At 36.3% G+C, this 24,487-nt stretch overlaps 1 protein-coding gene and 1 long non-coding RNA gene across 3 annotated transcripts in view; one reads left to right on the top strand and one right to left on the bottom strand.

The window, feature by feature from the left end:
• ANGPT1 (angiopoietin 1) overlaps positions 1 to 24,487 on the top strand; it is a 363,665-nt gene that overhangs the window by 96,546 nt on the left and 242,632 nt on the right. The window lies entirely within an intron of this gene.
• Positions 13,211 to 23,497, bottom strand: LOC109277941 (uncharacterized). Its single transcript, XR_002085408.2, has 3 exons — positions 21,477 to 23,497; positions 18,753 to 18,863; positions 13,211 to 13,307 (listed from the first exon to the last, which is right to left on the bottom strand). It is a non-coding gene; the product is annotated as an uncharacterized LOC109277941 (long non-coding RNA).

The following is a 24,487-nucleotide window of genomic DNA, read 5'->3' as shown; positions in this document are numbered from 1 at the left end:
ATTCTTTTGAGTATAGCCTGAATTAAATGTGATTTTCAAGAGGCAGTCTGGAGATGAGATCTAGGAACAACTAGATTAAGCCACTTCTTTAATCACAGAATCTCTTGGCTGAAAGGTACTTCAAAGGTCACACAGTACAACCACATTAACTACAGTTTACTATTAACTACAATCAGTTAATATTCATCAAATACTTGCTAGCAACATATGCTCCAAAGTTTCTTGATTAAAAAATAAACATTTTAATTTGATTTCCTATGCCTTAAGTTTAAAACCCTTGAAACGGTTCCTGATCAATGCTATTTAAGATGTAGTATAACAGCAGTTGGGCAAGGTATGTGTTTGTGGAAAATTTGATGGTAGAGTGGTATTGTGTGACTACTGTTGGGATGTTTTACCCAGTTAGCACAGGAACTTCTCCGTAGACAGGTGGTCTGGATTCAAATGTGGCTTTGATGTTTACTAGGTCTGTGATCTCAAGTGCTATACCACATTTCTAAGTCTCAGTGTCATATTATATGAAAAGGAATAGCAAAGCACTGACCTCACAAGTTTGTTGGAAAGATCAAATGGAATAATATACATACATAACTTAGCATGGCACTTTACACATTGTATATACTCAATATGTGCAGCTATCATTTATATATTTTTTAATTTTTTTAAGGTTTATATTTGACAGAGAGCGAGAGAGAGCATGAGCAGGGGAGGGGCAGAGAAAGAGGGAGACACAGAATCCAAAGCAGGCTCCAGGCTCTGAGCAGTCAGCATAGAGCCCGACATGAAGCTCAAACTCACAGACTGCGAGATCATGACCTGAGCTGAAGTCGGATGCTCAACCGACTGAGCCACCCAGGCGCCCCAACCATCATTTATATTTATATTTATATTACAGTTTTTTAAAATATATTATTTATACTTATGTTTACTATTATTATCCCACTATGATCCTTTTGACAGCATAATAGGTGTACCTGACATATAATAGGTACTCAGCATATATTTATCAAATAAATTCATAATTGAGTAAGTGAAGGAGATATCTTCTCAAATACAAGTCAGTTAGGATTAGTGAATATTCATCTCAAAAACATTTATTGTACATTACACCTACGGGCACAACCTGTATTTATACACGAGTTGATAAGGACATCAAACTTGTGGGTGATCTCCGCTCACTCTTGGAAACCTAGATCTTGAGTATAAGTGAGTTGAAGTTTATGGGGAAACATGGCATGAGGTAATTTTACTAGAAGAAAAGTGTCATCTTTTATTTACAGCTAAACATAGGAGGCTCGGCCTAGACCTGCTTCATGGCCTAAACAGGTTTGGTAGGTTTGAGGCAAATAAAATGAAGAGCAGCTGTTGTTTAGTAAGGTTGAGCAAAGTCATGGATTCAGTGTCCTCACATTGACTTTAGGTAGTGTTGATTTCAAGATCGAAACTGGTGGTGCAGTTCCACAGTAGAATGTTGCTGTAGTGAGCATTTTCAGTAGTTTCTTGTTCTTCCTCTTCTTAGTAAAGAAAAAAGTATTTGAGTATCTGATATGAATGATCAAAACATGCAGATGCAAGTGAGAAGGAAAATTTCATTATAAATCACTGACAACATTAATAAATGGAATGACATTAATTAAAGAAATAAGGTGCATGCTACAAACTACCTTTTTAAAAGAAAACAGTTTTTCAAAAATATTTTTTAAATAGTGAGGGATTATGGTATTTTATACATTATTAAAAACTTTACTATACTATCATCATTATCTTCATCATAGGCTGGTTTATTTCAGTTCAACAGTTATTTCTTGAGCACTTACTCTGTACTAGTGACTTGGTTCCTGAGGATATTGTACAAATGGGGAAATAAAGCTAGTTTTAGTTAAAAGATGTTCAGTGCTATGATGAATAGGAAGACATTATGAGGGAAACCAAAGGTAGATCAGAAAGGTCAGAAAAAGCTTCCTAGAGGGGATGAAACTTAAGATATGTTTTGAAAGTTGAGTAGGAGTTAGTCGTAAGGTGGAAGCGGGTGGTGGGGTTAGAATAGGGCATTTCAGGTAAAGGGAGCAACATGCCAAAGACCATGAAGGTGTGGCTCGTGAAGAACTACAAGTCATACCACATACCCAGAATATGAACTGTGGGGTAAGGAGGGCAGGGAATAAGACAGCGGCAGTGAACTGGGGCAAGTCATTTATTTCAGTTCCTTAGCATGATCAAATCACAGTATGCTGGCATTTTCAAAATGTGTCCCGATACTTAGTAATAACTGTTGCTTGGGAAAAAAAAGAAAGCATAAGTCAAATGTATGTGGCATATGCTGGGTTAGACAGTGTTATGTATTGGTTTACTTCAAGTCTTTTTAGGACCTTTATTGTGCCAATGGCCTTTGTGATTTTGCAGGAGGAGGAGGATTTGTACACAGTATTTTTTAAACTTATTTGAGCACAGACCGTCTTGCAGGATTGATGTTTCATCTTACAGGGTTTGCAGTATTTCCTAAACTTATTTGAACACAGACCATCTTGCAGGATTGGTGTTTCATGGAATGCATTCTTGGGAACCACTGCTGTAGACAACAGGGAGTCTGTAAATAATTTTTAATATGAGAATATAGCTTATTCTAGTAGCAAGGTAGAGGAGGAATGTAAAAGGGGAAAAATTAGATGGAGGCAGATTATTATCTCCTTATAATAGTCCTGGAGTGGCTTAGAGAGAAATGGATGGAGCAGACCCAACCTTCATCAGTAGGCAACAGTAACGAAGAGAAGGTGATTGATTGAGAAGCACTTAGGAATCTATGGGAAACACAGATATGATGATTTTGTTATTCTATTTAATTATGAGGTTGAAATCAGCAGGACAAGGCAACTGATTGCACATGGAGGGTGATGAGAGAATGAATGAATCTGTAATGGCTTGGGTTCCTAATTTGGGAAAGTGGGTGACAAGTGGTGCTTTTCATTGAGATCTGAAATACTGGAGGAATAATTTGGCATTAATAGAATGGAGAAGGGCACTTTTAGGCATATACAATTTAATATTCCTAGGGAACATATGAGTTGAATGTCATATAACAAGTGATATGGATGTGGGAGTCATGAGTATACAATGGCAGTTCAGTCCCTGTGAATGGATCTAGGGAGGAACATGGATAATTTTACCAAAAAGCAATTTTCAAAAAGCCATCCCTTTCAGGGAGTTGCTTTCAGAGGTTTATCCATGTAAGAAATTGCCTTTTGGCTAATTATACATTGGAAAATTGTCTATAGACAAATTGACCTAGAGCCATGAGGAAAGCTGTGTAGCAACAGAAGAATTTAAGACCAAGGTGAACCTTTGAATTAAGGGACAGCAGGGAAAAGAGAAGCTCATAAAAGATAAATGAAGAGCTATAGATACTACCAAATTTTCACCAGCATGGAGCTTTATATTGCTAAGCAAATAATTTATTCATATAAAAATGACAGCTTCAACAGAATTAATACCAAACTATTTAAGTGGCAAAAGAGTTGAGAAAGTGTTTTGTAATGTGCTTAAATGGTCCAAGGTCAGGATTAGCTGAACTACTTTATTTCTATCAACAGTCCACTGTTAACCATGTCACTCATTTCTATTATGTATTTTTAACATAAGTCAAACTAAACCTAGACCTTACTGCCTATAATAGTGATGGCTGAATATAGCTAGACACATTACACATGTATAACTAATAGCAGTCAGCATTTTTGAAGATGGAAATAAATGAGTATTTTATTTCTAAGATCCATTGCTTAAATAAGAAATGACTATGATTCTCGGAACTCATGGGTTTTTTCAGCAATGATCTGTTACTTTAAGAATTAACTCTCTCTTATATATATAGCTTCTGCTGGGCCACGATGTGTACCTGGGATTTCAGGTCATCACCAAAGAATAAGTGTGTGGCCTCATGTATGTGAGGGCCAAGTGGCCAGTAGAACAAGCAGAAGACAGGGTTTCTAGCCTCAGGGTTTATTTATTTAATAATTTTAATTTTATTTTTAATGTTGTTTTATTGTGGTAGTAACACCTAACATGAGATCTACCTTCTTAACAAGTTTGTATATGTATAGTACAGTATTGTTAACTATAGGGACAATGTTGTACGGCAAATTTCTAGAACTTTTATGTCATATGTAATCGAGACTTTATGCCTGTTGATTAGCAACCTCTCATTTCACCCTCCCCTCATTCCCTGCCAACCACTCTGCTAGTCTCTTATTATATGAATTAGATTATTTTAGATACCTCATATAACTGGAGTCATGCAATAGTTATCTTTCCATGTCTGGTTTATTTTACTTAGCATAACGTCTTCAAGGTTTAGTCATGTCACATACAACGAAACATTAGGCTGGTGTTGGGGAAGAGGAGGAAAGAAGTCTTTATAGGGTACTACCACAAGTGCTATAAAGCAGGAAGGACAAAAGAGATCAGAGAACAAACTGAAAATCAGAACACAAGGTAGTCATTAACAGTAGCTACTCTTCTTCTGAGGTCTCTAAAGTTTACATTTCAATTTTTCTGGTAATCAGTGAAGATCCATTCCTGAATGAGGATTCTGGGATGCAAGCTCCTAGAAGGAGAAGACAAATACTTGGAGACTATATTTGAATGATATCAACACCTGTGAGTTAAAAAAAATAATTCTAATATTTTATCTACCTAAATCTAGGCAGCCAGGCATTGGCCACACATTTTTTTTTAGAGAGGGTGGGAATATTTTCCCCATATTTCCTAAGCTGTGCTCTTCTAGCCCTGGCATATTTCCTAAGCTGTGCTCTTCTAGCCCTGGCATCTTAGGGCATACTGTGCCTGTATCTAGAATGCTGTCTTTCTCTTATCTATCCAGATGTTGTCTGTCCTTCATCGTTCAGCTAAAGATGGTTTTGTCCATGAAGATTTTCCTGATATCGCTTGTTAATATATCATTGTTCTATGCCATTAGTTCATTCAAAAAATATTTATTGAATATCAGTTACATGTCAGACTCAGTTCTTAGACCATAGTATAGCAGTGTACAAAACCAAACTCCCTTTCTCATGGAGCCTACATTTTAGAAGGGAGAAATTAAGTAAATAAATAATATTTTTTCTCTTTAGATAGACAAATAGAGATAGAGATATAAATGGATGGATGGATGCAGGGACTGAGAGATAGATGGATGACAAGATCGATAGAACTGATAGAGATTTAGTTGATAAAGGCTGTAAAGAAAAATAATAGGTGATAATAATAATAGTAGGTAAATAAAAAGAGTGGTCAGTGGGGCGCCTGGGTGGCTCAGTCGGTTAAGTGTCCGACTTCGTCTCAAGTCATGATCTCGCGGTCTGTGAGTTCTAGCCCCGCGTCGGGCTCTGTGCTGACGGCTCAGAGCCTGGAGCCTGTTTCAGATTCTGTGTCTCCCTCTCTCTCTGCCCCTCCCCTGTTCATGCTCTGTCTCTGTCTCAAAAATAAATAAATGTTAAAAAAAAAAAAAAGAGTGGTCGGCATATATGTAGTGATGGGCTGATATTTTAGCCAGTGTGTTCCCAATTATTAATGTTTGCTGCCATATTGTAAGCTCTTTGAATAGAAGAGTGCTGTTTTTCTACTTCTCTTATCCTCTCATCAGTGTCCAAACTCAGGGCTGGACTTGGGTAATAAGCTTAACAGATATGTGTTTATTGACAAAGTTCTTCACTTTTCATCCAGATATTATAGCATCACAGAGGCACAGTTTTAGTTTCCATTGAAATGTCAAATTGGCCTAAAAAGGCTGGCTTAGAGATTTGTTTGCTTTCATATTTATATGCAGAGCAATATGCTCTAAATAAATCCGAAGGGATTCAATAACAATTTTTGGCAGCAGCTTCTCTTTCGTGCTTCTATTTTTCTTCCTTGGTTTTCCCCCAGTGTTTTCACATCACTAGGAGATTTCCTAGTGTAATTAGTGTGGCTCCTCCCAGTGACTTTTCACCCTTGCCCTGAATAGATGAACAAGCTGAGCCAGAAAGGAAAGGAGGGTCATGACAGAGGTTACTGAGGGCATTCTTGGGGCTGGGAGGAGAAGTGTGTGTGGGTTATGTTCTCTCCTCCATTTGTACCTCAACCCCTTCACTTCTCACTAAACCTGTCGTAGAAGGGCACACATTATTTAAACAAAAAACTGGATTTTTGCCCAGGCAGTTATCAGGGGCAGTGCTAGGAAGAATAAAAACAGAGTTAGAGAAAAGAGAAGAGGGACAGGGGAAAAATACATCTCAGAGGGTCAGAAATGAACCAGGCCAAAAAATGTTTTGCCAGGCTCTTGTATCAGACATGGCATCTCCAGATAGAGTTTCTCAAACCCGGTGAACTTTCACATGGCATTAGGAAGAATTCTACTTGGAGTCTGGGGGAATTTATAGTATTCTTGGAAAGGGTTTTTAAACATCACTAGTTTGCAAAGAAACAAAACCAACAATCTGAGTTTTTCTGTACTGCTTGTATTTTTCCTCCTATTTATTAATGCAGTCTTACTTTATAAAAACAAATGAAAACCAAACTAATTGGATCTCTGTGAATACCAGGCATTCTGCTTGTGATATCTCATTTCAACTTCACCATGATCCCTGGGCAGGAGACAGGGTTTTTTTCCTGTCACAAATGAAAAAGCCCAAGTTTGAAGCAAGTAAGAGCCTTCCCCAAAGCACACAGCAACTGTGTCAGAACAGGGATTGGAACCTAGATGTTTGGGACAACAGGCAGAGTCCATGAATTGTTTATGTCCTTTAACAGGTATCAAATCATTTATGTGAGAAATTGTAAGCACAGTACAGCCATCAGGCTGAAAATAGAGTCACCATCTCCCCCAACCACAATTAAACACACACACACACACACACACACACACACACACACACACACACACAACCCTAGACAGAGAAGGATGCAAATAGAATAACAGGTCATGGTCCTTTTCACCCTTCCCTAGCACTATACTGATCTGCCTAATTTCTTTTTACTGCTCTGATCTCTCTTAGGCCCTGGGCAAGAGACTAGCTTTTATGGCTTTGATTATGTATAGTTATGTTTTATTTGGTCTGCCATGTAGGAATTTATCCTGAAGATCTCCCAACTATCTTAGAGGTGTGACATAACTCTACTATGGGATTAGAAGGTACTTTTTATGAAAATCAGTTAAAAATGTGAAGAGAAAGGAGAAAAGTTTCTACTGAGTAGATTTCAGAGCCAAAAATTAAAAGTGAAAAATATAATTTGCTTTTGGTGCTTGGATACTGAAATCCTGATTTGGAGCCTGTCTCATAAAAGTATGATGCAAATATTATAAGAGTGTATTAACCAGTGTCTAGTTGAAAGCCATCATACCCGGGACAAATCCTCGAGTTACAGTTTTCTTTTTTTAAATTTTGTATTTTGTTTATTTATTTGTTTATTGCTTGATTAATGGAGAGAGGGAGGACGCGTGAGTGGGAGAAGAGCAGAGGAAGAGAGCAAATTATAAGCAGGCTCCGTGTACAATGGGGAGCTGGATACAGGACTCAATCTCACAACTGTGAGATCCTGACCTGAGCTGAAATCAAGGGTCGGATGCTTAACTGACTGAGCCACCCATACGCCCCAAGTTACAGTTTTCTTAACTGCCAAATAAAAGGATTTATTTAGATTATTCAATGCCAGAACTTTATGATTTAAGATTTTCCTTGTTTAAAATTAATCATGTGTTTTTTGAACCTCCAAAATGACTCTAATAAATAATGCTCTAAATGTTATTTTAGAACATTTTGGTTTTTCAGTTTAATGGCTGTCTGAATCTTACACTAATTGTACAAGGGTCCCTAACCTATAGTTTGCATTTATAATTTACCTACAATGTCATGGATTTAATTCTCCTCACTGAATGATGGCTATTTGTGGAAAATGGACCCAACAAAATGAAATTTGGAGGTTCAGGACAGTAATATTTGCTCTTTTGCTGCAGAGATGTAACATTATGCAGTCGATCTGTACAGAGCAAGCCTCCCACAGGACCTTTTACCTAGTAAAGTTGACAGAGCAACTTAACCTATCAGAAGGCCAACAGGCAGGAGCAGCAGGCATACAGTAGGTGTAAGGAGCCAACAGTCTACTGCTTTGGGTGAGTAATTGCAACAGCCTCAGCCAAAATCATCGCAACAGCTGTCATGCTGAGGTCACAGCACAAGGTTACAGGATATGGCATCCAGGAAACAGTACAAGGACAGATAGGTAACAGTTTAGCAATGGCTGAAGATCGAAAAGAAAAGGGATCTTTTTGTCAGAGTGGAAGACAGAGGTATAAGAATGTGTTTTTAACAAACAATTAAGAAAAATTTTAAACTGGATTCTAGATTTTAAGTTAGGAAAGGCTTTCATAACCTAAAAGTATGTTTTCTTCTCATTTATTTTTTAATGTAAAACTTATATTGATTTTATATTTCTAATTCAATTTATTTTTCCTTTTTTAAAAATTTTATTTAAATCCCACTTAGTTAACATATAGTGTAATAATGGTTTCAGAAGTAGAATTTAGTGATTCATCACTGACATATAACAGCCAGTGCTCACCTCAACAAGTGCCCTCCTTAATGCCCATCATCCATTTAGCCCCCTTGCTCAAATACTAAATTTGTCCAGGTAGGAATATTTTTTGAGACCATACGTCCTAAAGTGCCAAGTCCGATTATGTTTCCCTTCTATCATGCTCCTCAGGTAAAAATAACCTTTGACTTACTCATCAATACCTTTTTTTTTTTAATTTTTTTTAATGTTTATTTATTTTTGAGACAGAGAGAGACAGAGCATGAATGGGGGAGGGTCAGAGAGAGGGAGACACAGAATCTGAAACAGGCTCCAGGCTCTGAGCTATCAGCACAGAGCCTGACGCAGGGCTCGAACTCACGGACCGCGAGATCATGACCTGAGCCGAAGTCGGCCGCTTAACCGACTGAGCCACCCAGGCACCCCTCATCAATACCTTTTTATGCCATGTTTGGATGAAGGAATTGGGAAAGAAATGTGATTATCTCCCATATAGAGGAAACAGTCTTAAGGAAAGGTGTATATAAACCCAGAAGAAAAATAATTCTCTAGATATTATTGCTAGAAAATCCCAAAACAACAGATTTTTTCTTTTATTTCTAAAGATATTACCAAGTCATTTCATACCACTCAGGAGATTTGCCCCTACAAGTGGTCAAAGAGGGAAAAACTTACAATACTTAAGGGAAAAAAAGTGAAACAAAGAACACATACACCTTTGCAAGCATAAATCTCCTGCTGCTAGTCATTGCTCCTTTTAATAAGAAACTACAACATTTTGCCATGAAAAAGTAACTCACTTAAAAAAAATCTTATCAAGCCAAGAAAAAGAGTTATATTGCATTCATATGTCAATAGTTAGACTTACTTTTTGGCAACAGTGCTTCTTAAAGATTTTTTATTTGTGCAAGACAGTATAGGAGAGTTTATTGGTAAGTTCAAAGATACTGTTTCAGTAACTCTACAGGCATAATAAGGTATAAAAAAAAGACCAAAGGCAGTATCTACATAAGGTCAGTGTGTACAGGTTAGCATGTTTCACACCAGGGCTGGAGATTTAAATCTTGTGTTTTCATTTTCCCGTAACATTAGCAGAAAATGCAGTGCTAAACCTTTCATATGCTTTTATGGGTGCCTCCTCTGAGATTGATGTTGTTGCTATGTACAGCAGATCTCCTTGAGAAGGTCATCATCATCATTTGCCAGTGCTAATTCTTTACCTTTTAGTCTTTCTTAAGCCAAATATGATCAGGATCAGCATCCTACATCCCTACCATTCTGAAACTGCTCTTTTCAAAGGGCATCTACTACCGACATGTTGCTTAAGCTATTGCTCAAGTCTCAGTCCTCATATTATTTGACCTAAAAGCTACATTTGTCATAATTGATCACCTTCCTCCTTGAAATACATACTTCACTTGGTTTCCAGACTCCTTTGCTGAGTCCTTCCCATATTCCTAATTTCTTAACACTAGGGATCTTCAGAGTCAAATTGTTAGAACTTTTCTCTTTCCTATCTACCCTTACTCCCTTGGTGATTGTGCCTACTCTTACGACTTCCAGTACCATCTTCAGGCTCCCTGAAGATATCTAGATTTATGTCTCCATTTTGGACCATTCCCCTAACTCTAGAGTCATGTATCCAACTGCTTACTAGCTGTGTTTCTTCAATAAGTATCTCAGGTTTCATGTGTCTGAAACTAAGGTCCTATTCTGTTCATAGTTTTCTCTATCTCATAATCTTCTCATTAACAATACTCATATTTCTATTTACTTAGGCCAAAACCTTGAGATATCTCTCACACTCAACGTATAAGCCACCAGGAAATCCTTTTTGCTCTACCTTCAAAATATTTGCCTGACTGCTTCTCATTTTCATAGCCACTGCCCTTATTGAAGCCACTGTCATTTAGGTTACTGAAGGAGCCTCCTCAGAGACCTCAGAGGCTCTAGGATTTTGTCCTTCCCCCTTACAGAGAGATCATATTCTTCTGTTCAAAAATTAACGGTGGCTTCCCATTTCAGAAGAAAAACAAACATTACACTGGCCACCAAGGTCCTCCATGATCTTTTACTTCCACTCTGACCTATCTTTTATTACTGTTCTTTTTCAAACTCAACAGCTTCCCCATTGCTCCTTGACCAATTAGCACACTCCCTTGCTGTATTGTTATCTATTGCTGCTATAACAGACTACCACAAACTTAGTGGTTTAAAGCAACACAAATTTATTATCATTTTGTAGGTCAAAAGTCAGGGCAGCTGGGTGGCTCAGTTGGTTAGGTGACTGACATCGGCTTGGGTCATGATCTCACAGTTCGTGAGTTCTAGCCCCACATTGGGCTCTGTGCTGACAGCTCAGAGCCTGGAGCCTGCTTCAGATTCTGTGTCTTCCCCTCTCTCTACCCCTCCCCTGCTCACACTCTGTGTCTCTCTGTCTCTCAATAATAAATAAACGTTAAAAAAATTTTAAAAAAAGTCAGACACGGGCTGATTGGGCTAAAATCAAAGTGTTCAGAGATCTGTGTTCTTTTTTGAAAGCTCTAGAGGAGAATCTATTTACTTGCCTTTTCCAGCCTCTAGAGGCTACCCACCTTCATTGACTTGTGATACTCTTTCTGGTTTTTTTCAGAGCAAAAATGATTGTATCCCTGTGACCTTTCTTCTATAGTCATATCTCCTTCTGATCCTAACTGGGAAAGATGCTTTGATTTTAAGTGTGATGCTTTGATTTTTAAATGTGATTAGATTAGGCCTACCCAGATAATCTCTCCATCTCACAGTTGGTGACCTTATTAATATCTGCAAAGTTCCTTTTGCCATGTAAGATAACATATTCACAAGTTCCAGGGATTAGGATGTGGACATCTTTGAGAGAGGGACATTTCTGCCCAACGTACTGATATCCTTAAATACTTGCCAATGTATCACCTTTTCAGTGAGGTCTTTCCTGACCATCCTATTTAACACCACTACCACCATCATCACAGTATTCCCTCTCTTACTTTCCTATTTAATTTTTTTCATAATATTAATCATTATATAGTATGCAGTGTGGTATATATTAATAATTTAGCACAGTGTCAGGAAAGTTTGTTTCACTATTTTGCCCCCAACACCTAGAGCAGTGTAGTCATACAGTATAGCTTTAATGAATATTTTTTGAATATTGGATGTTGAATTGTATATTGGATATTGATATTGAATTTTTTGAATGAATGAAAGGGTAGAGATAAAAACACAAGGATCTGACCTTGTTTCTAAGGTAGACTTTCCAGATCAAGGGATGAAACACATTTTGAATCAGTTTGCCCATGGATTCATTGTAGAATGCATAATCTTTCTTGTGGACTTTACTATGTGTTAAGTAATGAAATTTACTGGTTATTAACATATGTATAGTGACATAGTGGATTCTCAACACATATATTAGTGCGTGATACATAAAAGGGAATAGATAACACACCTCATTTGATTTAATTTGAGCTATAGTTTATTATTTTCATATTTTATCAAGTTGAATATGATCCCCTCTATTCCTAGTTTTTCTGAGGGTTTTTATCATGAATGGATGTTACATTTTGTCAGATATATTTTTTTCTATATCAGTTGATATGATCAGGTGATTTTTCTTCTTTAGCCTATTAATATGGTGGATTACATTGACTGATATTCAAATATTGAATCAGCCTTGTATCCTTGAAATAAACCTCACTTGTTCATGTTATTTGTGTGGATTCTGTTTTCTAACATTTTGCTAAGAAGTTTTTTTGCCTGTATATTCATGAGTGATACTTGTCTGTAGTTTTTATTTTTGAAACTACCCTTTTCAGTTTGAAAACTGCCCCTTCTCTTTTAATTTATGGAAGAAATTGTGGAGAAGTTTTAGCCAGGAAAATAAGGCTAGAAATGAAAGTAAAAGACATATAAATTGAAATGGAAGAAAATCATTCCTGTTTGCAGGTAATATGATTGCCTATGTACAAAATCCAAGGAATCTACAAAAACAAAAACAAAACCTTCTAGAACTAATAAGTGAGTTAAAGAAGTCTACAGGATATAAATAAGCATTCAAAACTCAATTATGTTTCAGGGCCCCTGGGTGGCTCAGTTGGTTGAGCATCTGACTTTGGCTCAGGTCATGATCTCACGGTTCGTGGGTTTGACCCCTGCGTCAGGCTTTGTGCTGACAGCTCAGAGCTTGGAGCCTGCTTCGGATTCTGTATCTCCCTCTGTCTGTCCTTCCCCTGCTCACACTCTGTCTCTTTCTCAAAAATAAATAAACACTTAAAAAAATTAATTATGTTTCTATTCACTGTGAATAAAAATGTAGAAATCAAGATTAAGTAAACAATAGCATTTGTAACCATTCAGAAGTGAAATAGGTATAAATTTAATAATTTATGCAGGCCGTATGTACAGAAAAACTACAGAATACTGATGAAAGAAATCAAAGATCTTAGATGGAGAGGCATATCACATCCATAGATTGAAAGACTCAATATGATAAAGAATAGGAAACATGTCAATTCTCCCCAAATTAGCATACACATGTAAATATATTAGCAAGATTTTTTTGTCGATTTAGACAAAATTACTCTAAAATTTATGTAGAAAAGCAGAGGAGCTAGACTAGCTTAAGCTTTTTTTTTTTTTTTTCTAAAGAAGAATAAAGTAGAAGGAATCACTCCACCTGAATTTTGGAAATGATGATACACTGCAGAAACCAGGACTGTGTGGTGATACTGTTGAAAAATGAGATAAATAGATCAATTGTATAGAATAAAGAACTTAGAAATAGACCCACACAAATGCAACCAATTGATTTATTTTTCTAAGGGTGCAAAAGCAATTCAATGTATGAAGAATAATCTTTTCAATAAGTGGAACTGAAGCACTCCATAAGCAACCCCCCTCAAAATAAAACAAAACAAAACAAAAATCAACCTATACCTCATATGTTATAGAAAAAAAATAACTTAAAATCATCAATACATTTAAATGTAAAGTATAAATTGAAGATAACAGGAGAAAATCTTTAGTACCTAGAGCTTTGTAAAGATTTCTTAATATATCAAAAACATGATTCATTCAAAAATAAGATAATTTAGCCTTTATTAGAATTAGAAACTATTGTACTGTGAAGACCTGATTAAGAAAGAAATTTAAAGACAAACTACACACTAGGAGAAAATATTTGTAAACCATTTATCTGACAAAGGACTCATACCTAGGATATATTTTTAAAACTCTTAATACAAATAGTAAACTCTTAAAAATCAATATTAAAAAAAAAACACAATCCAGCTAGAAAACAGGCAGGGACATGAAGAGAAATTTCATGGACAAGGACAAAGGTGTACCATGGCAGAGAAGCACATGCAGAAATATTTAATATCACTGGCCACTAGGGAGATGTAAACTTAGATTATGATATGACTCCACATCTCTTAGAACAGCCAAAATAGGAAATAGTGATAATGCCAAATTATCATTTGGCAAGGATATGGAAAAAGTGACCTTCTCACATACTGCTAATGGAATTGGAAAATAGTATAGACAGTTGGGCAGGTTCTTAAAAAAACCAAATAAACCTTTACTATAGAATCCAGCATTCATGCTCTTGGGCATTATGGCCGTGATGTGGAAATTTGTATCTACACAAAAGCCTGTACACAGTTTTTCAGAGCAGCTTTATCTGTTATAACCCCAAAGTAGAAACAATCAAATTGTCCATTGATAGATTATGATTAAACACTATGGTACATCCATACCATGGAATATTACTTGGTAATGACAAGAAATGAACACACAAACTTGGATGGATCTCAAGGACATTATGATGGATGAAAAAGAGCCAGTCTCAAGAAAAAGCATACTACATAGTTCCATCTATATAGCATTCTTTATATAACAAAAATTTAGAGATGGAAAACATATTAGTGGTAAGAAGAGAGTCTATGACTTAAAGGAATAGCACGAGAGAAGTCTTTGTGGTGGTGGAATATTTCTGTATCTTGAGTGTAGTGGTGGATATATGATTTTATATATGTGATAAAATGATACAGAACTATATATGCACATTGTACTAATGCCCAATTCCTGATTATATTATACTATAATTATAATTACTGGTAAGATGTAAACAATGGAGAAACAGTGAAAAGTACATGGGTCTTTCTTGTACCACCTTTTTAGTTTCCTATTAAATTTCTTCAAAATAAAAATTAAAAAATACATGTTTTCAATGCATCTCATGGTAATCCAATGAAAATGCAGTTGCCAAAAGTGCTTTTTAGGATGTGATGCCAATTATTGTTAAAATTATTTTTGTATTGGGGCGCCTGGGTGGCTCAGTCAGTTAGGCGTCCAACTTATGCTCTGGTCATGATTTCATGGTCTATGGATTGGAGCCCCATGTCAGGCTCTGTGCTGATAGCTCAGAGCCTAGAGCCTACTTCAGATTCTGTGTCTCCTCGCTCTGCCCCTTCCCCAATCACCCTCTGTCTCTGTGTCTGTCTCTCTCTCTCTCAAAAATAAATAAACATTAAAAAATTATTTTTTTTTATTGAGGTGAAATCACATAGCATTAAAATTAACCATTATATATTATACAACTCACTGGCATTTAGTACATTCACAGTATTGTGTCACTATCACCCCTACCTAGGTCCGAAACATTTCATCAATTTGAAAGGAGACCCATGCTCATTAAACAGTCGCTCCCTACCTGTCCTTACCTGCAGCCCCTGGAAAACCAGTAATCTCCTTAATTGCTCTGCTGTGGATTTACCTATTTTGGGTATTTTCTATAAATGGAATCACAACGTGTGACCCTTTGTTCTGACATTTTTCACATAGCATAATGTTTTGGAGGTTCATCCATGTTGTAGCATGTATCAGTGCTTCATTACTTTTTGTGGAATTTATATTAATATAAATTTATATTTAGAATTTATATTAATATAATCTTATAATATTGTAAGGATGTACATTTTGATACAAGAAAATAGTTATTCCCAAAGCTCATGGTTTTCTTATGGAAGATGTAGAATCTAAGCAGGCAGTATAATCACAAGATACAACCAGTAATTCTAAACCCTCTGTGATTTATTTAGGAAGAATTTCTTCTCACTGCTGATTTCCCATTCATTCATCCCATATTAAAAATAAGATATTGGAGCAGTTAGAGATTAGAATATAGGCATTGACTGCTTATTTTGGGAGGGACAAATAATAATGCTTTGTGTAAACAGAAACAAAATATCATCATAACAGCAATTGTAAATTATTAGACAAGGGTCAAAATTGTGATCAAGAATGATCAAGACATAAATATTTTATTCCTTAAAGATTTTAAAAGAAATTTAGGAGATAAATTACTTCAAAAACAGCAAAACAATATGAACCGTGGAGGTACTTAATCTCTTGGTTCTGGTTTATTTAATCTGTGGTCATCTTTGTGTCCTGAAATGCTCCGGAAATTAAATATATAACACTTTTAGGCACCAAGGTCATTGTTTCATAATCCTAGAATTAAAGAACCCTCCAGAAATGTTTTTAGGCATATCTAAGTCATTTTACTATTGTCTGGAAACAACCCAGCATTTTTTTCTTGGTTAGCTCTTTCAGTCAAGCCATTGGTTCTCACCATGGCTATATACACTAAACCACCTGTTACATTGAAAAAAAAAAATTCCCTTTAATTTTTGTAACGTGAGTTTTTGGAAAGACAGAGTGCAAGTGGGGGAGAGGCAGAAAGAGAGGGAGACACAGAATCTGAAGCAGGCTCCAGGTTCTGAGCTGTCAGCGCAGAGCCTGACATGGGGTTCGAACTCACAAACCATGAGATCATGACCTGAACTTAATGGACTGAGCCACCCAGGTGCCCCCCACCTGAAGGTCCTTGTCTATGCTGTACCCCAGATCAAGTGAATCAGAATCTCTAGGAACAAGCCCAAGTATCTTGTTTGTGTAAAATTCTCAAGTGATCCTAAGGTTCTGCTAGGGTAAGGAATTAAAGAATTAAACCAGTGGATGAGCACCAGAATTACCTGTGAGGCTTGTTAAAAAGAAGCTGTGTCCCATACTCCAGTTTCTGATTCAATAGTTCTGGATGGGACCTGGGATTTTGCATTGTGAACAAGATCCCTGGTGATGCTGTTGCTGCCAGCCCAGAATTCAACTTTGAGGACAATGAATTAATAATATCTTTTTTATTCAGTGAAGATAAGAATACAACTGGCTAATAACATCCTCCATATAAATGCCTTGTAAATGTTTTTTTTTTCCCACTTATTTTAATTTTTTTTCTTTTTAGTGTATTAAGATGATTGGGCCCTAAAGTCAGATGGACTGGTTAAAATGCCACTTCTTCTGTGTAACCTGGGCCAAGTTTCTTATTTTCTAAAGCTTTAGTTTCTAAAGCTTTAGTTTCTTCATCTGTGAAAACAAGCACATCACAGATAATTTGAGGGTTAAATTTGATAATGTATGTAAAGTGATTGACTTACAGTAAATACAATTGTTAACTTTTATCAATAGATTTCATTTTCAACAATTATAACTTTCCTATGGTGTAATTGGTTATAAAGTTCTGTGCTTCTTCTGATAAAGCAAATAGGGAAAAATATATGCTAAAAATCAGGAAGATGATTATATCTGGGAATCCAAATGAGCAGGTGCTCTCAAAGGACTTACAGAAGGTTTGCATATATATATATATATATATATATATATATATATATATATATATATATATGGAGATATATACATATGTATATGGAGATATATATATATATATATATATATATATATATATATATATATGCAAACCTTCTGTAAGTCCTTTGAGAGCACCTGCTCATTTGGATTCCCAGATATAATCATCTTCCTGATTTTTGGATATATATACATATATATGGATATATATATATATTATATATGGTATATATAGTATATATGGTATATATAGTATATATGGTTATATATATACATATATATATATATATATATGTATATATATATGGTTAAAAGCTTTACTTTGGGAATCAGAAAACCCTGGGATTGAGTCCTGATTGAAGTTTCCATGCTTGTTATGTTCTCTGTGAAATGATGGTAATAAAAGTTCCTACATACTGAGTTTTTGTGATTGTTAACAGAACAGATAATACAGGTACAATGATTAGCACGGTCCTGGACATATCATAGGTATTCAAATGTTAGCTATTATTAACTATTCTTAACTGCTTCTTTAAATATTAACTCTCCTTTCCCTCTTTTAAACTGATGTGTTTTTATGGCTCCTTAAGGGATGTCAGGAAGGAATGTAAATTCTTCAAGGGGAATGCAACTCTTGAGGAGAAATTTGTTTACTATTTCCCCAACACTCATCCAAAAACAAGACAAAAAAAGGAGTGAAGATTTACTCTTCAGACACTAAATAACCTCACTATTTTTTCCCTTGACAGAATCATGAGAAGAGCTGTTGAAATTCCTGGTCAATCATTAGTCTCAATTTCAGGCCTCCAGTTGGACATTTTTGTTAGTGGAGAGCATCCCATTTAGGGCTGCTGCCAGCCCTTTGCCATGACTTCCAGCTTGAGATGTAGGGAAGTCTTTCATGTGCTCTCTGGCAGTGTAAGTACAGAAGCCTCTGTTTCCAAACCTTTTTCATGTTTCAGATTTGGCTGAAAAATGGGAACGATCCCCAAACACTCGGGGCATGATGCAAACTGATCCTGAGGAACTGCAGTAGCTGCAGTTGACAGGAGGTATTACTTCACTCATTGCACAAAGAAAGAGTACCCTACTGTTGACAGCTCTAAGTAACGTCTCCCAAAGTGTGGTACACATTCCACTGAGGATATAAAATATTTGGCAGGTGGTTTGTGGACATTCATTTTAATATTCTGTATTTATTTTAATATACATTAGGAAAAAGCACCTGTGATTGGTTTTCCAGATACTCTTGTTTAAGATAAATCTAGGATACACAGAAAACTTAAAATTTGAGTTAAGGAAACTATTAGGTAAATAATAGTACAAAGGGCATGTATGCTTTTTTGATAAATACACTGAGGGAGAATGTGATACAAATTTGGGACACATTTTGCTAAATATTCAGGTTTTGTGCCTCTGGAATTAAAAATGATCCATCTGCATATATCACAAGTAAAAGGAATACTTACCTATAGAGAATAAAATGGTTATGACAATCTTTTCCAATTTTTCAGTTATTACTGGTGGTAATCCAGCCTTTCTTTATTTGCCCCAATTCTCTCTTTCAAGATTTTTACTAACTGTAAGAGGAGGATAAAGAAGAAAGAATCAAAGCACATATTCAATGAAAAAGAAAATAAAAACAGTTCAGATTTAATGGGTACTTCATTTAAGGTTAACATTGAAAGGACGGGCCATTGCCTATAATGTTTGAAGAGGCTGATTAGGCCATTCTATTTTTACAAGTTTTATATACCACTAGAATTTATTTTCTAATTTAATTGCCAAATTCCTAATCTGATTAGAGCCCAAGGGGAAGAAAAATTAGTATTGAAGAAAAAATAGAGAAAAAAAGATTTCCTTTGCTTATGTACAAGTCATGCCAGGCTATATATTTCTTATAAGATTAATAGTAGAGTTTTTCAGTTCTTTTTCATTTTATCAGAGGCAAACACTTGCTGCTTTATCTCCTTATCCTAGGAAACAGAATGGAGAGATATATGCCACAAGTCTAGTCATAAAAGAAGTCATGAAAATAAGGTCATCTAGTTGAATTGGCCGGAAATGAATCTGATAACAAGTCTTAGTGATGAGGCCTTAAATGGCATCCACATTGCTCCCATGGTTCCCAGGGAATAAACTTCTCATCACACTACCAAGTGACTGGTTTATATGTGTGTCTTCCCTACTAGATGTCTCTGTAGAATAGTATAGTCTTACTAAATTATTTCCAACTCATTTCATTCATTCAACAAATATTTCTTGAACACCAGTTATGTGTCAGGCACTCACTGTTCCAGGTGGTGATGATGCAGCAGTGAGGAAGAAAACATTAGTCCCTGCCCTCAAGGAAACCAAAGCTGTTGATGTGTTGTGAATGTGGTCACCTTCTCATATGAATCACTTAAATGTGATTTTTAAGAGGTTCAGAAGCAATTTAAAACAATGGAGAAGATGAAATTATAGGGAATGGAGTTAGGTAAATGTAATCATAACATTCAACAAAACAAGTTTAAAAGGATCATTTTTGAGCACAAGGAAGAAAATTCAAATTTAGAAACAGTAACAACATTAGAAGCGCTTGATATGCTCTAGACATGTGTTGAGTACTTTATATCCATTATTATGTTTAATCTTCACATCTCCCTTATAAAAGTGATACTGTATTATTATCCTCATTTTCTGGGTAAGGAAATTAAGCTTAGAATAATTAAATGTCTTATCCGATGTGATTCAATTTTGTTAAATAGCATAAACAGGAAATAAGCAAAAACAAAAAAGCAATTTGCCTCCCACCTTAACCACTACAGAACAGTTCATCCAACCTCTGATGAGCAGAGGTTGTCACAACTCTCTAATCACAGACAGAATAACAGAATCACAGAAAGTCTTGTATCTTCCAGTCACTGTTCAGTGGAAGTCATTTATCAGCTTTGGCTTCAAGGATTAGTCACCATCCACGTGCCATTTGGTACATGATTCATCACATGGTGATTCCAGCCATTCATTTCCAATCATATTCTTTCTGAGTTTCTGAGAAGATGTAAAATATGTGTTCTATCTGAAGTTGTAAAAGTTGAGATAGACCTTTGCATTTTTTTCTCATCTAGGAATCAAGATTTCTATAGGGAAAAAAAGAAGAAAGGAGGCAGTTAATAAATACAAAGTGGTTTGTATGCTTTTTCCCATAATAAAATCTCATCTCACTGGGTCTCCGATGGAAATCTTTCTCCATTCTGGTATGAGGGGAATGTTGGCATCTGTATTTCTACTTGTTACAGTCTCCAGCTGTTTGTTTTCTTTTATGACTTGGGTACTTGTAGAAGTTATCTCTTGTAGAATTAACAAGTAACCTCACACTGGAAGGTATTTCTACAATGTTTCTTGAATGGTTTTCAACCATAGTCTGTGGGTGACTGGGACTGGTGGGTACTGTTTTTGCTGCGATTTCATTTCTGGAATTTGCTTTGAAATATATGGATCCTGAATCTCTTATGCGACTCTCCAGAAAGTGGGGTCTTGGAACCTAGTAAAGATGAACACAGGAAAACCTACAAGGGAGGGTGATGCTTGTATGTCTTCAGATCTCATCATCAGGAATTATGAGTCAGTCAGACAGTCAGCTGGATCACAAATATTTATTAGTTGCATTCTGTATGCCAGAAAAAGGGGATAGATACAGTCTAGGCTCTGGGAAGGCTCTAATCTAGTGTGAAAGACCAAAATGAAATAAATTGTTTTATTTGTGTTCACATTAAAAGTCTAACCCAGATATTAGCTCCATATATGACCAATGATTCTTCTCGCTCATGCCAAAGAAGTCACTTGCCCAAAAGCCATTCATTTTACTGAGAAAGAGGGATTTTATCTCACGGGAAACATCATTGTACTGTAAAACTCTGTACTCGATGTATCTTCCCAAGTTTCTCATAGCCACACGGCCACAGGTTTCCTCTTTCTTCTGACTCTTCTCCAAACCTCTCTAGCTCCCAGTTTTCTATTTCCAGATCTTCCCTTGAGTCCCTTCTCTACTTTCTTATGTGGAATAAATTAATCATGTCTGAGCTCTTTCCAACGTATAGGTAGCTACAGGTAAAAACTGATTTAGATAGCAAGACACCCACCAAACCAGAAATTTCTCTTGTCAGAGGCAGGGAAATATTTACATAATAGTTTTTACGTTCTTCACCTACCTATATTTCTCCACCCACCGCAGTATCTTCCTCACCCCATCCACTGCAGTATCTCCATCTCTCTGCAGTCTTTCCAATTTGTTTGAGAGGTACCAGTGGATATTTCACATGTACTCATGAAGTGCCATCAGTCACCAGGTGATATTCTCCATCTTCTTGTTTTTCTGTTTTAGCCCCCTGTGGTATTTCCATCTGTTGTGGATACCTTTGATGCTTACATAGTTGAGTGAAGGGGTCTTGGCTCTGCCTCCAGGGATTACAGCCAAGTTCTTCCTTTTAGACATAGCTGCCACTGCCATAGCCCTGCTGATATTCTTGAACCCTGAAAGTGCCAGAGCAGAGTCATAAAATATGGTGCCCTTCAAATATAGGATATATTTCAAGAATATATCCACAGAATATGTGCTGAATGACATTGTGTTAAGTATACAAGGGAGGAGAATGCTTTCCCACCCGTTTTGTCATCATAGGGATCTATATGAAAACTTGAGAGGTGCCCGATGGTGTTTTTGAGAAATAAACTCTATTTTATATTGTTTGATGTTATTTTAGGGTAATATATATAACAAATGATATAGCACAGGTCAGACCATTCAGAATTGATCCTAAGTATAATCTGAACAATCAGATTGGATGCTTGTTAGTGGATGGGACAACCATACTGGTGCATCTTTGCTTAATATTAGCTCTGTTTTGGAAGATTATAACATGAATCCATGATGGCCATGGTTAAGAGGAGGAGGAGACTCATCTCAGTTATAAATGCCATGTTGTTCCTGTCCCCTAAATTTAAGAAATCCTTTCTTCCTTGTTTCCTAATCCTGAGTATGGTTGAAGGCATTATAGCTCAGTGGGATATGAATGTGCACCCTAGATATATGGATTGAGTATCAAATTGAGTATCTTGCTCTGCCACATAAGAGATCATAGATCTTGGGTAATTAACCTGTATGTGCCACAATCTTTCTCATCTGCAAGATGGAAATAATAATACATAATTACGGGGGTGCTGTAATTGTTAAATGAGGAAATTAATTTGTTATGGATTAAAAAATGTTGTGCATTTTTATTGTGCCATGTTATTATATCTAACTCATTCTTTAGAGCAAGTTTGGCTTCATCCCAATTCTAGGCAGACTCACCCGCACCTTCAAAATGTAACAGAAGTAATTGAGTTAGCTCATTCACTCTTTCATTTGTTCTTTCATTCCTTCAACCAAAGTGCATAGTAAGTGCTGGGAAATCAGTGATGAAAGAGATTACTTTATGAGCTCACAGCTAGAGAGGGGAATAAGCCAAAAAAGACATAATTAGAAAGCTGTGTAAAAAGTGCCATTATGGAGATATGAAAAAAGGTTATTGAAACACATCAGAATCACTTATTAAGCCTGGAGAAATTAAGAAAGGTTCCCGAAGGAAGTAACGGTGACTAGTTGTTAGGACAGATTTAGGGCCATCAAGTTTCCATGTAAATGGTGTTCCCTGCCCCACTGGAAATTTCTGGATGAGGCTAATGTTTACTAGGACTATTACAGATAAGAGATCAGAAATTTAAAGCATAAACCTCCTTATTCTAGAGCTCTAATAATGCAAATAAAATGCAAGGATACAAAGCTTTCAAGATCAAGCTACCTCAGTATTCAACTGAATACAATTATTTAGTTCTTTAGAACTTTTTTTTAAACCTTTTTGTAGGTATGGCAGAGGAATATATTTTTTTAACATGGGTTGTTTTTCATATTACTTCTTAAATTCTGAAGTCTCCTAAATGGCTGAATAGTCAGCAACAGCGACCCACAGTATTGCTGTTGGTTAGGTTCACGTCCTTGGAAGAATATTGTCCTTAGCATCTCATAAGGATCCTCAAATGCACCCAGTGTTCCTCAACTGAAGTCCCCAAACAGGAGTTCATTGTACATGTCCCTGTGTTTTCCAGCTGATTAAAATTATCTTGAGACCTTCCCCCCCGCCCCCGCCCCCAGATTGACATTACTACTTGCAGTGTCATGTCTGTTCTTTCTTTCTTTCTTTCTTTCTTTCTTTCTTTCTTTCTTTCTTTCTCTCTCTCTCTCTTTCTTTCTTTCTTTCTTTCTTTTTCTGGAAAAGAAAGAAATCAATGTCTCTGTCTCTCTGTCTCCTCCCTCCTTTTAAGTACTTGCTTTTCAAGCCTCCCTTTCCTAGTTGTGTACTCTTCCCTCAGGAAAGTGTGCATTCCTTCATTACATTTCTTCAGATTGGAAAAGTGTATATGAACAAGCATGTGTAGATTCACAGAAACTTACACACACACACACACACACACACACACACACTCACACTCTACATAGAGAAACAGAATTGTAAGTCTTGGCTGTTAAAAAACACAGGAACACTTTAATAGAAGCCTCACCACTCACTCTTGTATCTTTTGCTGATTTTCAGCTGTATTTAGTTCTTAATGAATCACTTAAGGTGTTGGTTTTGGATTCTCTTTTTTCCAGGAATAATTTTCAAAGCATCAATGTTGGAAAATGATTTTAGACTTGGAAAATGATTTTAGACTATCTGCCAGTTTACTTTGTCCTTGTGAGCCCTTAAAAACTCTACTGCACAGGTTACCTGTCACTCTTGTTTCTTTTTTTTTTGGGTACAGAAGAAGGATTAAATCACTTTGGTGCTATAAACTGGTTTTTAATCAGTTGTTTTACTTCTCAGTACCATCACTTAGTCTGCTTTAGGGCTGTGAATCAGTGCAGCTGGAGCCCTTTGGAAGCCTTTTGGCTGGCTTGGAATCGGTTCACTAGATTTGACATACTGGCACCATCCCTGGCTGGCTATGTGAGCTGTGACCAATTAGGTTTGCTATGACTTAGGTTTCCCATCAGTAAAATGGGATTAAACATAATATCCATGTTTCAGATTCATTGGGATAATTAAATGAGATCGTATGTAAGGAGTGCTTAATACCAACGTGGAAAATATTAAGCTCTTAATAAATGTCATTATTATTAGTGCACATGAGTGACATATCA

The sequence above is a fragment of the Panthera pardus genome, unplaced genomic scaffold (genome assembly GCF_024362965.1).
Source record: "Panthera pardus isolate Hobbes unplaced genomic scaffold, ASM2436296v1 HiC_scaffold_7, whole genome shotgun sequence".
NCBI classification, from domain to species: domain Eukaryota; kingdom Metazoa; phylum Chordata; class Mammalia; order Carnivora; family Felidae; genus Panthera; species Panthera pardus.
Note: the sequence above shows the minus strand (reverse complement) of the source record. Positions and strands in the feature narration are given on the sequence as shown.